Source organism: Hirundo rustica, chromosome 5, assembly GCF_015227805.2.
Source record: "Hirundo rustica isolate bHirRus1 chromosome 5, bHirRus1.pri.v3, whole genome shotgun sequence".
NCBI lineage: Eukaryota > Metazoa > Chordata > Aves > Passeriformes > Hirundinidae > Hirundo > Hirundo rustica.
This window is the reverse complement of record NC_053454.1, coordinates 50,375,383-50,391,346: the sequence shown is the minus strand read 5'-3', so window position 1 is coordinate 50,391,346 and position 15,964 is coordinate 50,375,383.

The following is a 15,964-nucleotide window of genomic DNA, read 5'->3' as shown; positions in this document are numbered from 1 at the left end:
TGCAAGCACTGAAATCAGCTGTGCCAACTACCCATCCACCTGGTCACAGAGCCCTTTTCTTTCTGCGTGAAATTTTGGTAGAGGCAGGGATTTATTTACTTACCTCAAAGATCCCCTAATGGTCTGTAAGAACCCTGCTCTGGAGACAGCAGGTGAAAGAGTCATTTCTCACCCTTGAATGGTCTTTGTGATTAACCAGCTAAGGTGTTCAGCCACAACACCTTAGTGATTTTTCAGGCATTTCTAGCTGAAACAGAGAAATGGAGATGCTGCCAGGGACCCACATGGGCAGCACTGCTGCCCCACTACCACTAATGTTTTCCATTGCCCTACTTCTCTGGAGTTTGATGTCTGCACCTGTCAAAGCCCTGCTTCAACTCCCCAAACACACACAAATGCAGCTCCCAGCATCAACCCATTTGGAAATAAGTCTTGATCCTATACACCACGACAATGACCAGTCCTGTCTCTATAAGCTGTGGGGACTGAATCTTGCCCCATAGCTGCCAGCGCAGCTGCCACCCTCTGGGACAAGGCAGATGACCATGCTGCAGTGGAAGCAGAGCAGGGAGCCAAAAGTTGCTAGCTGCAGGAATGCTACAGCCACAGCCCCAGAGGAGACTTGCTGCACATCAACTATGCCTTCAGAAAACCCTGCAAAACCTCCTTCTGTCAAACTGCTTTCCCATCATAACAAGGATGACGTTCATCTTATGCTATCCCAGTGGTATTAACCACAGGAAAAAACACTCTCTGAAGTAAATGAATGCCCAGAAAAGTAAACTAATCTCCCAAAGTACTGTACAAGAGACCCAAACACTCCTCTAGACCAAGGCCAGGATTTTAAACCTTTAGAAAGTCCAGAGGGTTTATGAAGATCTGTTGGTGTTTTATACTGGATACTGAACTCGATATAAAATTTATTCATCTACAGCAAGCAGCTGTGCTAGCCGGTAGCAGAGTTTATTCTCACCGTGTGAAAAGCGTGCACACAACTCTGAAAACCAGAGGGGTTTCCCTCCTCTAGCACCCAAAAGTGTGTCAGAGTAAGGCTAAACCCCGAGGCTTTTCACTGAGTGTTCATTCTGTAAGAGTGCCTGACACTGTAAGAGAATGCTGGCTCCTGTGGTTATGGGCGTAAGAGAGTGATGGGATTCTTGTTTTAGGAAAAAGGGCAGGAAGTTGCCATTCCTCTCCAAGCTCCTTTTAAGACATCATTTTCCATCTGGGATCATTTTCATCAGCACATCTTTTCCCTCCATTTTCTCATTAGAAAGAACCGGGAACAAACAAGAAATTTGTTTAATCGTCTTCTGTGAGATCAGCTGAATTCTAATGTTGTTTGATTACAGCTAGTCACAAAAATGTCAAGTGCATTTCCATTTAGAGTGCTTGCTTAAACAGCCGTGCAAATAGGGACCACCCGAAAATCAGCATACATCACGAGAAATTTGAGCTTCCTTATGGTGTAAACTTGTTTCAATTCACACTCTTGCTCCTTAAAATTATGCTTTTTTCACAGCACATCATTTCCTTAAATGAGGATGATACATCACTGCTGCAGATTGACTCATGAGGCCCATTAATAAAGGCCAGGGGTTTTCAGCAGCTTTTCTCATTGGGAAGGTGTTATCTTACCATCTAAATTTGTAATGAATATGATGCTCTTAGCCTATGCCAAGCCCATAGCTCCAGCTCCCCTTGTCAATTTGGCTGGCGGTTTTCATTGCACAGGCAGTGGTATCATGTTAGAGAATAAATAATGTATTGTTCCCTTCCCTAAGTAAGTAGCTATTCATTTAAAATGCACCAAAAATGCTTAAAGTGAAATGGTTACCCTTGTCATATGGGATTCACCTCTTATAGAACATCTCTGCCTGGAATTGCCCGAAGCATTACCCTATTATACAATTTCTAGTATTATGCTGCTGCATGATACACTATCAGTACAAGACAAGAAATACTAATATCCAGAAAGCCTTTAATTTTATGTTTGCATTTTTCTCACATCCTTTTCCTTTCTAAAATAAGTAGGGCTGATCACAAAATTGGAATAATATATGGGGGAAAAAAAACCTCTAAAATCTCTGTTTGATCAAATGTTGACTGGATAATAAAAAATGTTTTAGGGTATAATTTTTTCCATGAGAAAAAAAAATTCAAAGTTTTATGATGTTGTGTTTAAAAAATCTAGGGATTGTAGCATTTTTAGATAAACAAAATATTTTGGATGCAGTCTGGAAGAGTAGTGTATCAGATATTAATTATCTGATTGGGACTGAGAATTTCAGAAGTCCTTATATGGATCAAAAAATCATACAGATATTCTCTGAGTACTGGACACCTGATTCCCCCAGTGTTTAAATTATTAAATTTAATACTATAAGTATTAAGTATTTAATTGAAGTATTAAATGTTAAGCATACTCACTTGAACTGATCAGGCTCCCACAACAAAAGATTTTGCAAAAGACACAAACTTATTAGCTTTCATTATCTCCTTCAACTATTATTTTTTAATCTTCTTTTCTTTTTCATGTTGTGTCTATGGATCTATTCATATAATAAATTATCCCTCTTTAGGAGTCTAGAAAAGCTTTCTACACAAAGCTTCACTAAATTTTGGGGGTTTAGAGTTGCACGACAATCTGCATTATATTCTCAGTCAGCTGAAAACTCTTGTAGGAATGGTATTTCACATGATGGGACTTCCTCTTCTGGTCAAAATTAGGAAGTGCACAGATAATTTTCCCATCCTTTCAAGTTTAACGTAGGACTTTTGAATCCTGAAACAATTCAATGGGCTCGAGCTGTGTTCGCTCCCCACAGGCTTTCCAGCATGCAAACTAATTTTTGTTAGTGCATGAAGTACTAACGATTTATATGTGTATATATGTACAAGGTATTTGACATACACACCCCACCTCTTCCCATACGGAATAGGGCCTCCAAGGAATTCACTGTCTAAATATAAAACTGGAGAGATATTTGGAAACATCACCTCCCTATTCATCTGATTCAGTAAAAAGAGTTGCATCTCAAACCTATTCTGAACAGGCTTAGGCTCCTGTTAGGGCCTGATGCATTTTTAGCAGTTTTGCCTGGTTTAAATGCAGCTTCTCTATTTATTACTGGGATGCAGTAAATAAGAACAGTGTAGAGCTGTTGTTTTAGGACCACATTTTGTTGATTGTTTGTTTGTTTCTTAAAGAAAACTCTAAAAGAACAAGAGAATAATAGCCAATTATACTACAAGAATCCTTACAGGAGTAACAAAGCAGTACGTTCTCTTTCATACACTGGATCCACAGAACTAATTAAAACAGATAATTCAGAGTCAGATTGCCAAGGTATTTTGAGAAAGCCCAGAAGCTTAAGATTTACCTGCTTAATTGGACACATCCTAGGTCTAGACAAGATTCTCCAGCCTTGCTCTCACAATTCCCTGTACTCCGCTAAAGTTTCTGATCTAGCCTTGTCTGATGAAGTCCAAATTAATAACAGCGCCTTGAAGACACGAGAGGTTTGGCCAACTTTGCAAAAGGCCAGTGCAATAACTGGAAGGTGCTAGGTCAGTCAGACCTGCTATCAACATTACTGTGCACACCTGCAGGCTATATTGGACTCAGGAGAGGAGTAACCACATAATTAGCTAGACTGACATTTTACTGCGGGTTGAAGTAATTAGGGGACTGGCAAAACAGGAGAAGGACTTCCTAAAGCTTATGCTGTTGCATATACTGCCTAGGGTTTAAAATTAATAGAGTGAGGGAGAGAACTTGATACCCTCTGATGCAGTCATTATTACCTGATACAGACAGGCCCAGTAAGTAACATCTCAATTCATCTCTGAGATATTTTAAAGTTGTAAGGGCCAGAGCTGGTGTCCTGGTTTGAACTTGCATATGAATGAGTGTCAAAAATGTTCACAACAACCAACAAAAAAATACTGAATATATAATATAGTGTATATATGCCTTATGGCAACTCCCAGTGTATCACCTGAGCTGTAAGACATACCTCACAACAGCCACATGTTGCTTCAAAAACCATTCCATGTGTTTTGTTCATGCAGAAAAGGGAAAACAGGACCAAAACCCAATTTGGTCTGTTATCATTATGCCTCCTAGCCTTCCTCCATAACGTTTTATAACCATGCATCAACCACAAGTGGTGAGCATATTTCCCATCTGCTGGAGCTAAATGTGCTGTGCTCAGTACCGGCAAGAAGAGACAGCGAGACACTGAAACTGCATCCAACTAGATTAAAATCCAGAAAGCTATGTTATCCAAGGGATGCATTGATTCTGAGGATTTCAGCAACATTTCATATTACAGTTCCGCAGTCATGAGCTGAACCATGACACATTGGCTCCAAACCTGAATCTTGTCTCTTTAACTTTAATCAAAAATCCAGTAGTAAAAAAAAGCAGATGCAATAAAATGGAGTAAAACAAACTATATAAAAGATGATTAATTGTTTGCTAAGTATGCCATCCATAGGAACGTTGTTCGCTAAACAACATTCCACACATCTTCGCATAAAATGCCTCTTGGGGAATTGGGATAAAATGCAATTGCCTAAAAATATATTGTGATAAAGCCTCTCTCTTTGTTAAAAAGTGCAGATAACTTCTCCTGGTTAAACTACTGTCAAGAATTGATCAAACTCAGCATGGATGGACAGCTGTGTAGTTTTTGTTTTCATAGAGGTTTCCTTTGCTTAATTTTCTTTTAAACTCATTCAAGATAAGTTACTATCCTGTGCTCATAATGAATATACTGAGTCAGATGGTGTCGCAGACACTTCAAATGGGCAGCTCATTTCCTGTAACTTTTCTGTGCTTTTGGCTGTAGAAAGAGCCTGAAATCCCACCTTCATATGAAGGACACCTGCGTGGAAGGAGAAAGAAAGAGCAAGACCCCCTGTCATGTGATTGGTTACCCTCGATTTGTATTGCAAAAATCTGTAATAAGAGCCATCTGTCTTGCACAATGCCTCCCTACACAGAACACTTTTACCAGGGCCCCCAAACCACAACCGACTGAGACTCATCCCGAGGCAGTTTGTAGATGAAAAGAAAAGACTTGGATAAAAAAGGCATTTCCCAGGGATGCCTGCTGAATGGCTTTAGGAAGCCAGCCAAGGCGCTGAAGCCATTACTCACCAAAAAGTCAACCCAGCTGACAAATTTTTAAAAGAACCAAAGCTTACTGGCCAAGATACGTCCATTCCTCTTCTGCATCTGTCATTCTCTCATTACACTCACACCACCATAATCTGCTCTAGCAGGAGGAATGCCTCCACAGCAGTGTGCATTAAGCAATCATGCTTTCATGTATATATCTGTCATAGCAAAATTTCACCATTCCTGAGATTCTACATTTAAAAAACAATACTTACAGAGAGTAAGAACAGTGCTTTGCTCTCTTATAATATGCTTTTAAAGTATCAGTACATGAAGAGGTCATTCATAAGTCTGGTCAGTGCTACGCTTTGCTCTAAAGAAAATATCTTAAAATGGTTTAGATCAGAGGCAGACAAGCAAAGTAGATTTTTCACTTCAGTTGAATGATCAAAATCTACAGTAGCTCAGGATTCCACCCATTAATTCTATAAAGTTCATTAAGTTCCTGTTAGATCATCTAAAGTATTACACAGATTTGATACCAAACAAAAGAAAAGGAAGGTGTATTGTAGCGAGATGGGGGTCAGCCTCTTTTCCCAGGTAATTAACAGCACAACAAGTGGACATAGTCTAAAGCTGCACCAAGAGCAGGTTCGGGTTGGCCATCAGGAAGAATTTTTTCGCTGAAAGTGTAGTTAAGTACTGGAGAAGGCTGCCCAGGGAGGTGGTGGAGTTACCATCCCTGGAAGTGTTTAAGAAAGAATTGGACATGGCACTTAGTGCCATGCTTTTGTCATAGTGGTGTTCACTCAAAGATTGGACTTGATGACCTTGGAGGTCTTGTCTGACCTTGATGATTATACGTTTCTGTTATTCTGTGAGTCATACAGGATGTGAGCAATGCTAGGCTACCGTTTGGTTGCAAATGAAGCAAGTTTGCATAGTCATGTGGGACATGATGTTTAAGTCACATGCGCCAGTGCAGTGCATTTTGCCATCCACTCAGGCAGCACAACATAGGATGTTGGACTGAGGTGGTATTTCTAGGTAGCTCCTTGTCAGCATTGTTCATGGATCAGCCTTCTGTGGTCAGCGACAGCTTGGATGAAACTTCAGAACCCTCCCTACACTACCACTGGAATGCTATTTGTGTACCCATACTGCAGGGATTTTCTGCCTCTCATCTCTGTGTGCTTGCCTGCGTATGTCAACCTCCTGAACGACTCGTGAGCAAAGTGCTCTTAGATGCAGCACAGGCTGGAGCCTGGCAGTGGTCCCACAAGTAAGAATGCAGCTGCATATTTTTCCTGAAGGGGAAAACTTGTTTCCTGATGTTTGGGTATGCTTCCAAAAGCAGCGAAGGAGCTATAGCTTTCTGCATCTGGTGCTGCTGCTACTTACCATCTTTAACACCAAAGATGTCAAGGTTTAGGCTCACAACAGCACGAATAACTGGCAGCAACGAGTTAGGAACAAAGAGAGGGGAAATGCTGAGAGAGGGCAAATTTCAGGGAGGTGGTAAAGTGGCAGTGGTCACTTTGAAAAAGATAAGGCAGATAACGATAAAGAAAATGATGACTGTATGTGTGCCACTGTCTCAAGATGCCAGAAGACTGCCATGCTCATGTGCCGCCAAACACCTGGCAAGAAGGCAAACCTATGACTGGGGTTGGCTGGGGGTGGCCGGCCCGTCCTCTGGTTCTAAGGGACAAGAAAGCATGGTAGAGTAAAAAGAAAGGATGCAGCGGGATGATTAGAGCAGAGGGTCAGTGAAATGGTGACCATCCATGCCAGTCCTTATGTAGGACGGTGTGTTTCTGATTCACGTCACACACTGTCAGTAAGAGTATTTCTTCAGAGCAACCAAGTGAAGTCGTGCCAAGGGCGTCCTGATGCCATTCCTGCAGGAGACACTCTCAAAGCACAGGCATGAAGAGCAATCTGTGCAAGTCTGACCAGGAGACCTCCCAGGCTGGTAGATGACAGAGGATTGTTATTTTGATCTGAGAGATACAGTTCAGTATTTCAGGCCCTAGTGCAAAAGCTGAGAATCAGCAGTTGAGGATATCTTGAGGCTGAAGTTGGAGGAAGAAAGTAGCAAGGGAATGACAACTACCTGGATGTACTTCATGATGTGAATTCAGTTCAAGATAAAAACTGATCAGCTGAAAATTGTTCAGCATTTCAAAAGATGAGATGATAATGACCAACATGTGGTTTCCTCTTTGGCAGTTTGTCCAGAAAAGACCACTCAACCAAATTACAAATAATCTGAGCCCCCACAGAAGACTTCCTTATATGACTGCCCAGTTATTTTCCAATTATGGGCATCTACTTCAGCACTGGTTGTAATGTGGGATTCACTCAATCTTGTGCTGTTTAGCTACTCAGTACCCAGGGCCCAGTTCTGTTAAGATCCACTGCCTAACCCACATTTACCGTAAGAAGTTGTAGACCTGTTGTTATTGCCTTAACAGGTTATTGTTACTGCCTATGTCTAGGCAAGTGTTGGTGGTCTAAGAGTAACTAAAGAGAAAACTACCGTCAAGAAAAAATATAAAACCCTGAGGAAAAAGAAGTCAGAAGGCAGAAACCCAACACATGGGAGAATCAGCCAGTACATTTCCCCTGCTGTCATCTTATTAATCTGAACTGTGGATCAGAATCCATTATGCTTACTTGCTGTGGGAATTCATGTGGAACAAAAATGTCACCTTCACTCCATGTTTTACAACTCAGTTACCTGTTATGTAGGGGAAAAGAATTTCCAATCACTACTGTACTTTGGGAAGTTTGTAAATACTAAAACAGATCTGTCCCTTTATGACACCTAGGTATCCCTAGGAATTGAAACAAAATTGACACAGAGGGACCTGGGGGAAAAAATTATAACTGACTGCAAATTCTTGCAATTCTCAGAGAGCAGCAGATCACTGACATTTCGCTTCAGGGTATGCTGTGATTTTCACAAAATATTATTGCACCACTTTTTATCAAGTTCACATGTTCGTCATAACATAAACTCAAGCAAATATAAATATAGCATGACCTTTTACTTCCAAGGCATGAGTGACAGTGATTAAATTTTGCCATAGTCTACCTTTAAGTCACAGATAATTATATAACATATTTGTATGAAAACTAGTCCATAAACTTTTAAATATAACAATTTAACCAAGTTTCAGGAATGAACAACTGGATAGAATTGTAATGATATAATGTGAGAGCATAAAAATTGAAGCCTTCCACTTACCTAGTAGAATTTTTCAGTTTTAAATTTATGCTTTCATATATAATTTTTATTATACATATGATTTACTTTGGTACAAAGTTTTTCCTTTAAAGTATACCTATATACAGAGGATATCAATATCCACAAGTATGGTAAGTCACAAATCACAGATAGAAAAGACACTGATTTTCTTACCCTCTTTACAAAAAAGGCAAAGTGACCAGTTTAGGGCACAGGATCTCAAGCTCTGGCACCTCACCAAGGTTAAGGTTATGTGGACCCAATGGTCCTCATTCAGTAGTAGCCTTAGAGGCTCAGTTAGGTTGGAGAATACATCCACCCGCCCAGCTCTGACTGTAGTCATTTGAGCATGACTGAATTACATTTCAGAGAAGGCATTTGGGCAAGATTCATCTCAGCTAAATTTTGACACTTAGAGAGGCACATCTGAGGCATGATTTGTCTCATTCAAGGATAATCTGTCTGGTGAATGGCTGGCGGCAAGTGCCCGTTTCTGCCCATTGACCACAGACAATTAACTAGAGGGAGGGTGTTTGTTATTTAGACACATAAAGGTATTTGAGACATATTGCACCTTGAGCCTTCACCTAAAAACTAAGGACAGGGAATGCCTTGTTTATGCAGTCAGTACCTTACCCTTTTACTAGACTGTGCCACTCTCACTGCGATAGGTGCTACATCTCCATCAGACTGGCTCACCTGCAATTTCCGGCTTACTATGAATTTTCTCTGGCAGATGGAACACCAATAATTTTCTCAATGAAAATGCTTTTATATCTGTCAATCATACCACCATTATATCTTCTGTTGAATCTTCCACTCGATTTAAATTTTGATTTCATATTTTCCTATGCAGATGAAGTTTCCTTAGAAAACACACTTTGGCTATGGGCCGATGTGTTCTGGAGTGTTGTTATCCCACTGAAAATTTGGCAGAGGTGTTTCTTTCTCCTGCTGAAAAATATTGCTAATGCTTACTAATTATGGGGGAGCCTTCGGCAGCGGAAGTGTATGAGTATGATGCAGTAGGGAGAAAATTACATTATAATCAATCAGCTTCGAAATGGAAACAAAAATTCATTTTAGATGTCAAACAGTATTTATTTATAAGTTTAATTGTAAAATGGTATAGTAAATTTTTTTTCCATTAATTGATCTAAGAGAAAAAAAAGAAAGACTAGATTCAATCAAGCTAGATTTTTCAGGGAGATGTCCTATTACCCTCTGTAATTACATTAGTGTGAAACAGTTACTCTTATTTTCTACTCTGAGCTTAATGATATTGTTTTGGGCATAATATATACTTTACTGAGGAAAGAAAAGTGAAGAGAGATATCTTCTTCCTATTCTAATAAAGAATATAAAATTCACTATGACAAGTGTCTTCTTTGCAGAAGTTTAACAACTAGGGATAAGACAGTAAGTATAGAGCACAGCATCAGAAAATAATAAAAAGCTCCTTCTAAAACACTAATGGTTCCAGCTGTAAAAAATTTTAATTCAAAATTTTAAATAGTCCTTAAAAAAAGAATTTATGATTTAATCATTCATGAGAATTTCAGAACAAAGCTCATTATTTTGAGGAGCAGGAACCCATAAATTTCAGTAGACTTTGGATTAGGCAATAAAATAGGAAGGACCAAAACAGTGGAGAAGGAAACCTGTTAATAATCTGTTCGACTATGAAATACAGTTGTCAAAAATATCCTGAAAAAGCCTATCATCTGAGAACATTTGACATTATTAAAAGATTGAGCTTATTTAGGAAAAGCTTATACAATGTGCTTGGGCTTTGATACCTGAACTTAGAGCAACTTCTTAACTTTTTCAGAGGTCACTCAACCGTACAAATTGTGCCATATAAAAATATATGTTGAAAGTACTACTGATTATGATGCTTTTGCCTTACCTCAAATGGATCTCAAAGCACTCTGTACAACACAAACGATTTGCTACCCAGGTTTAGGTGTTCACAACAAATATCTGTCTCGATATTGTACCCAACCATTTCCCCAACTGGTATGACCAACCTCTTCAAATCAGTTCAGACTTGGATCCAAACTTACCAGTTAATTTCTCTCTCTGCCTTATAACAAAGCAAGCATTGACTATGAGATCTTATGAGTATGAAAAAATTTGAAATTTATCTCTGATTTTGCAAAACAGACCAGCATAACATTGGTTAAGACAAATGTTACATTTTTTCCAAAGTCCTACTAGAAATTTACTTTGGAAAGGGAAATGTTTTTGATAGAAAATAAGGATGTGAATTTGGCTTTAAATTTGAGATATTATAACATTACTGAGTTCACTTTTCATTCTATTCCTGTATAAAAGAGTTAATTTCAATTACTGCAATTCTAGAAGAAGTGAAGTTTTTCAAAAAGAAACTTAAGAGGTAAATTACCTTCATGCAGTTGTGTGGTGGTTTCAGTTAATTTTATTCCTAGTAGCTGGTACAGTTTGTGGTTTAGGTTTGGTATGAGCATGATGATGCTAACAGAAATATTTTAGCGGTTGCTTCAGTAGTGTTTACTCTAAATCAAGGAATTTTCAGCTTCTCTTTCTCTGGCAGTGAGGAGACGCACAGGGAGCTGGGAGGCAGTACAGCCAGGACAGCATATCCAAACTGACCAAAGGGATATTCCATATCTTAGGAAATCATGCTCAGTATGTAAACTGTGGGGAGCTGGCTGGGAGCTGCTGATCACTGCTCAGGGACAGGCTGGGCGTCATTCAGAGTGTGGTGAGTAATTGCATTGTGCATCACTTATTTTTCTTGTGTTTTATTCATCTTTCTTTTACATTATTATTTTATTTTAATTTATTTCAATTATTAAACTGTCCTTATGTCAACCCATGAGTTTTACCTTTCTCTAATTCTCCTCCCAATCACATGAAAGGCAGGAGGGAGGTTGGGGGGTAGTGAGTGAGTGGATGGCTGGTACTTAGTTGCAAGCTGGGGTTAAACCACAAGTTGTTTAGATGCAGGCTATGCACATGTCCCTGTATTTTTTTCTCGAGAAATGACAATTTCATATTTCTTCTTAATCGGACAGTCACAGCTCCAGGCAGGTACCGTCTCATCATCAGTGTTTTTGCAATTCAGGGAAGCTTTTAAATAACACTGATCCCTAATTCAGCAAAATTTGTTTTAGACATTCACTGGCAAGGAAGACTCAACAAAATAAGACTGTTTTCCCTGGGGAGACAGGGATCTCAATCTTGAATTCTTTGAAATTGAGTTTCCTTTCTTTTCAGACCATCATGGAAATGAAAGTACAAAATGTTGAGCTGAGAGCATGATGTAACAATAGGAAAAATTAAGGTGTGTAAAACATTGCAAAAACATTCTTCCAATTTTTGCTCAGCTACCTGTATGTTGTTGAGTTGATGATATGCGTTATCAAAGAGAATTGTTCTTTTATACTTTTCAGAATACTTCTTTCTAAGCTCTGGTCTTCAAGAGGTCTCTGATGACAGCTCAGCTGAGGCTCTTTAAGCTCTCAGTCTCACAGTCACGTTAGGAGTCCCTTCACATATTCACTCCCCCAAAAGATTTAGCATAGGTTCAGAAACTTGAAAGAAAAAAATATTTTAAGTCCTCACAAGTTGTATAATGCTTTTTGAAATTTGTTGCTCCTTCTTTCCAATCTTCCCAGTCCTATCATTCAGCTCTTATTTCCAAGAAATGTGCCCACAGTCTTTTTCTAGCGACTGAGGTTTAACCCCAACTAAGGTAGTGAACTTTTTGTTACAATTATTCTTGAAGAAAGCCACAACTTTGGTAACATCCCATGTCCAGCTACATAAAAGCTAGAAAAAACATCTGAGAGACATCGCTGTCTGAAATTAGTAAACCTTTTGTTCTATAAATTTGAAGGCTAAGAATACTGCCTGTTTTAATAAATTCACTTTAGGTCAGAAAACATAATTCTTTAAATTTAAAATATTTTGGCATTTAGATCAGAGACGCTTTCTAGAAGCAGCTGTATACCTTTTTATGATTATTTTTTGTTTCCAATGGCTTTTGATGAACAATGACTGGGGAAAAGACAAAAGAAAGGGAATAAAAGGAAACAGATGGAAGAGTCTTTACTGGAATGACACCAGTATAGACTTGCAGCAGGTAATTTAGTTTAGGCACACTTGCATGGTTTGCTTAGCTGAGCAGAACAAACAATCAGATAAGCTGGCTGGAGCATATTCACAGGCTTTCATTGGAACAATAAAAAAATTCCGGTTCCACTGAGTGTGCTGAACACTGACCCCAAGACATGGAACAAACAGAAAGTATGATTTATTATAGCATTTATATTACAGAGAATAGTATATCAAGGAGCAGCACTGGAAAAATGCTTTTTGATCATCTTGTAGTTCATCTTTTTCTCTCTTCCATCATTGGAAAAGAAATAAAACAGTGTCATTGACCTACAGGTTTCAGGTTTCCAGTAGCACAACATAAGCTGTAAAACATGCTCGTATCTCCTGTCTCTGATTGTGTGCATGCTCAAGTTGAGCAGTTTTTCACATTCACTAGGCTAAAGCAGTGAAAAAAGAAAACCGAGAAAGCAGTACCTGGCAGGGAATTGGTCCAAATGGATCACATACTCTTTTATTGGATGTGCTGGATATGCTGATATAATTGCCCAGAAAGATAAATTATGTATGAATAAAATTCTGTGATGTCTGTAGCGATGTCTAGTTCTCAGAAAGTACGTAAACTTTTTTTTTTTTTTTTTTACTGGCATGTGTATATCAGGTATCCAAAGGCAATATAATTTCTTAAAGAAGAACTGGTATAACATGGGGCTACAACATGAGTTATTACACCAAGTTGTGTGTCCTTTCTGATAGACACTTGCATATAAGCATGGATTTTTTCAATCATGGGCCTTCCAAAGCTTTAGGATTTCTACTGTTGCTATAGAAGAGCTCAGCAGTGCTGAAGCAGTATTTTTGCTTTGACAGATCATGTAGCTATTCCTTCTCAGTACTGATGACCAGATATACCCATAGCCTTTATTGCCAACATGAAACACCAGCCAATGAGAGATCCTGCATATTGGACTAAAATATAACACCAAGACACTGTATCTACAACAGAATTATTTCCTTATTAAAATCATCCGGGTTTGGAATTTGTTCCATAGATAACCAGCCCTTCTGAACTATACATGATACCTTTGTCATGTTGAGTGTAACCACAGGTTAGCAGGTATCTCTAAAATCTCCACCTGTTCTTGTCTTTCCAAGTGTACTCAGCAGTTGTATTTTCATCTTCACCTTTCAAACAATGTCCCTTCCACAGTCAGAGTATTTTTGTACAGAAGAACTGATACTGTTTCTCATGATTAAAGAAATACAGACTCTAACTAATTCACATAATATGCATCATCTACTATGGATTTCCCTTTTATCTTCAAGTACTAGAGCAATCCAATATAAATCCTTAGGAACACAAGGGAGCAGAGCTATGTTTAGCTTAAACCTGTCCTTGAAAAATAAAATTTTATTCAGGTTCCAGCTGTGCTCTAAAATCATCTATGACTGACATTTATTTTAAGTGGTTTATCTAAGATGGAAGGCCAGACAATGATTGTTAAACCCATCCCGGAAAGTATTATTAACCTTACAAAAAATTATTCATGAATGAATAGTTTTACAAGTTGCTAACAGCAAACAAAGGCCTAAAAAAAATCCAAATACTCTCTCTCTCTCTTAAATATCAAGTTTTCTTTTGGTTTACATGACATGCTGTAAAAAGTAAGTATAAAAGCTTTTATTTTATCCATCCTAATCCTGCCTCCTGTTTCCTCACCTTGACTCAATCAGAGGGTTTCTTAGAAGAGTACTCACACATGGTGTTTGTGAACGAGTCGGACACATTACATGCTCTCACATGCACATACATATATATACAGACACACACACATATATATCTTACCAGTAGATGCTGCAGACATAAAATGTCTGCTGAGCTTAGCAGGTCCAATTCAATCAAGGCGTGCACTCTGCCAAACCATAGCTCAGGGAGATTTTCAAGGAGAATGCCAAGCCGGGTCAGCTGTGGCTCTGTTCAGCCTGTCCTGCCTGCATTACCTGCCAGACACAAGACTTTTGACAAACTCCACTGTCTTCTTTTTCAACCTATCTGACCTTAGCACTGAGCACTATGAACTGCTCCTTTTTGCCCAGTTTAGCAATTAATGTCTTTGCCATCATGGTCCCTGCCCCCAACTCCATTTCAACATGCGTTTCCCAATTCGTGCTTCAACATTCATCCCAATTCCCATTAAAGCACCAGCATTCACATGCCTAACATTATTTTGTCTTTTACCACTTACTAAATGTTTGATGAGCAACACAAAGACTTTCCAAAGCATTCATCCACCTGATTTACAGTGGAAGACAGAATAGAATCAACTTTACATGTGGAATTAATACTGAGCACAATGAACTACCTGCAGCTGTTATTCTGAACATTGCCTTTGGCACCTCTGATTTTTTTATGCATAAAAAAGTCATGTATGCCATTAGGGAAGATCCAAAAAGCAGTTTTGTTTTGCCTTATAGACTACCTGTTTGCTTCTCCTTCCCCTGTAACTTTAATTCTGGTCGATATTGGCCTGCTCTGGAAAATTCTCTGATTCTCTCCCACACAGGAATGGGAGTACCACCTTTTACTGTTCTATTTAGGGATGACAAGTACTGCTCATGTTATATCCAGCAATACCATCAAAGGACTTGTGTTAGGTACCACACGTGGATACCTGATACTCCTGTGGGAAGCAGTTGTACAGTTCTCACTACTTAAGCTGACTTGAAAATCTCTGCAAAGCACTGCTGGGCGGGCAGGAATTCTTATTTACCAAGGATAAGGACAGATCTGGACAGCTTTACTACAGGGAAGGCTTTTAGGTATGTACATGGCAGCTGGTGGCATTTCTAACACGTCTAGGGCTGAGATCTCCTTTCTAGGAAAAAATGCTTCACTACAGTTACTATCATTATGTCTTGACAAAAAGCTACAATAAATTTTCTTTTCAAGTTCTTATTTGGTGTGACATTGTTGACTACAGCTTAATTATATATGTAAATAAAGTAGTGGCCATCCCCTTTCTATGATGATGTTGCTCTGAGTTAATGATGAAAAGGGACATGGAGAGGCTGTGGGACATGTCAGTGTTAATGAAGATTTATTCAGTAGTGACATTTGATCAAATCTTCTTGGCAAAGTCTTAGGTTTCATTAGTTAAAGATGTAAAGCAGTCTGTCTGATTAAAGGGAGAAAAAGCAGTGGGGAGCTCACATAAATTACTGCAGCTCAATTAGGTGCAGACAGTTTAGTGAGTGTTTATTACCAGTAGAAAGGAAGATTTTCCAATTAGATTAAAAGGTTTTGAAAACAACTCTTATAGTGAACAGTGATTTAGACCCATTGCTGGAATAATACATTGTGAGAAGCTGCATTGATTAAAAGTAAGCTGGTAAGTTATCTGCATTGCTTCACTGTTTATCAATGGATCCCCTGCTGCCTAGGTACAATTTACCTCACAAGATCAATGTCTGGACTTGGCTAA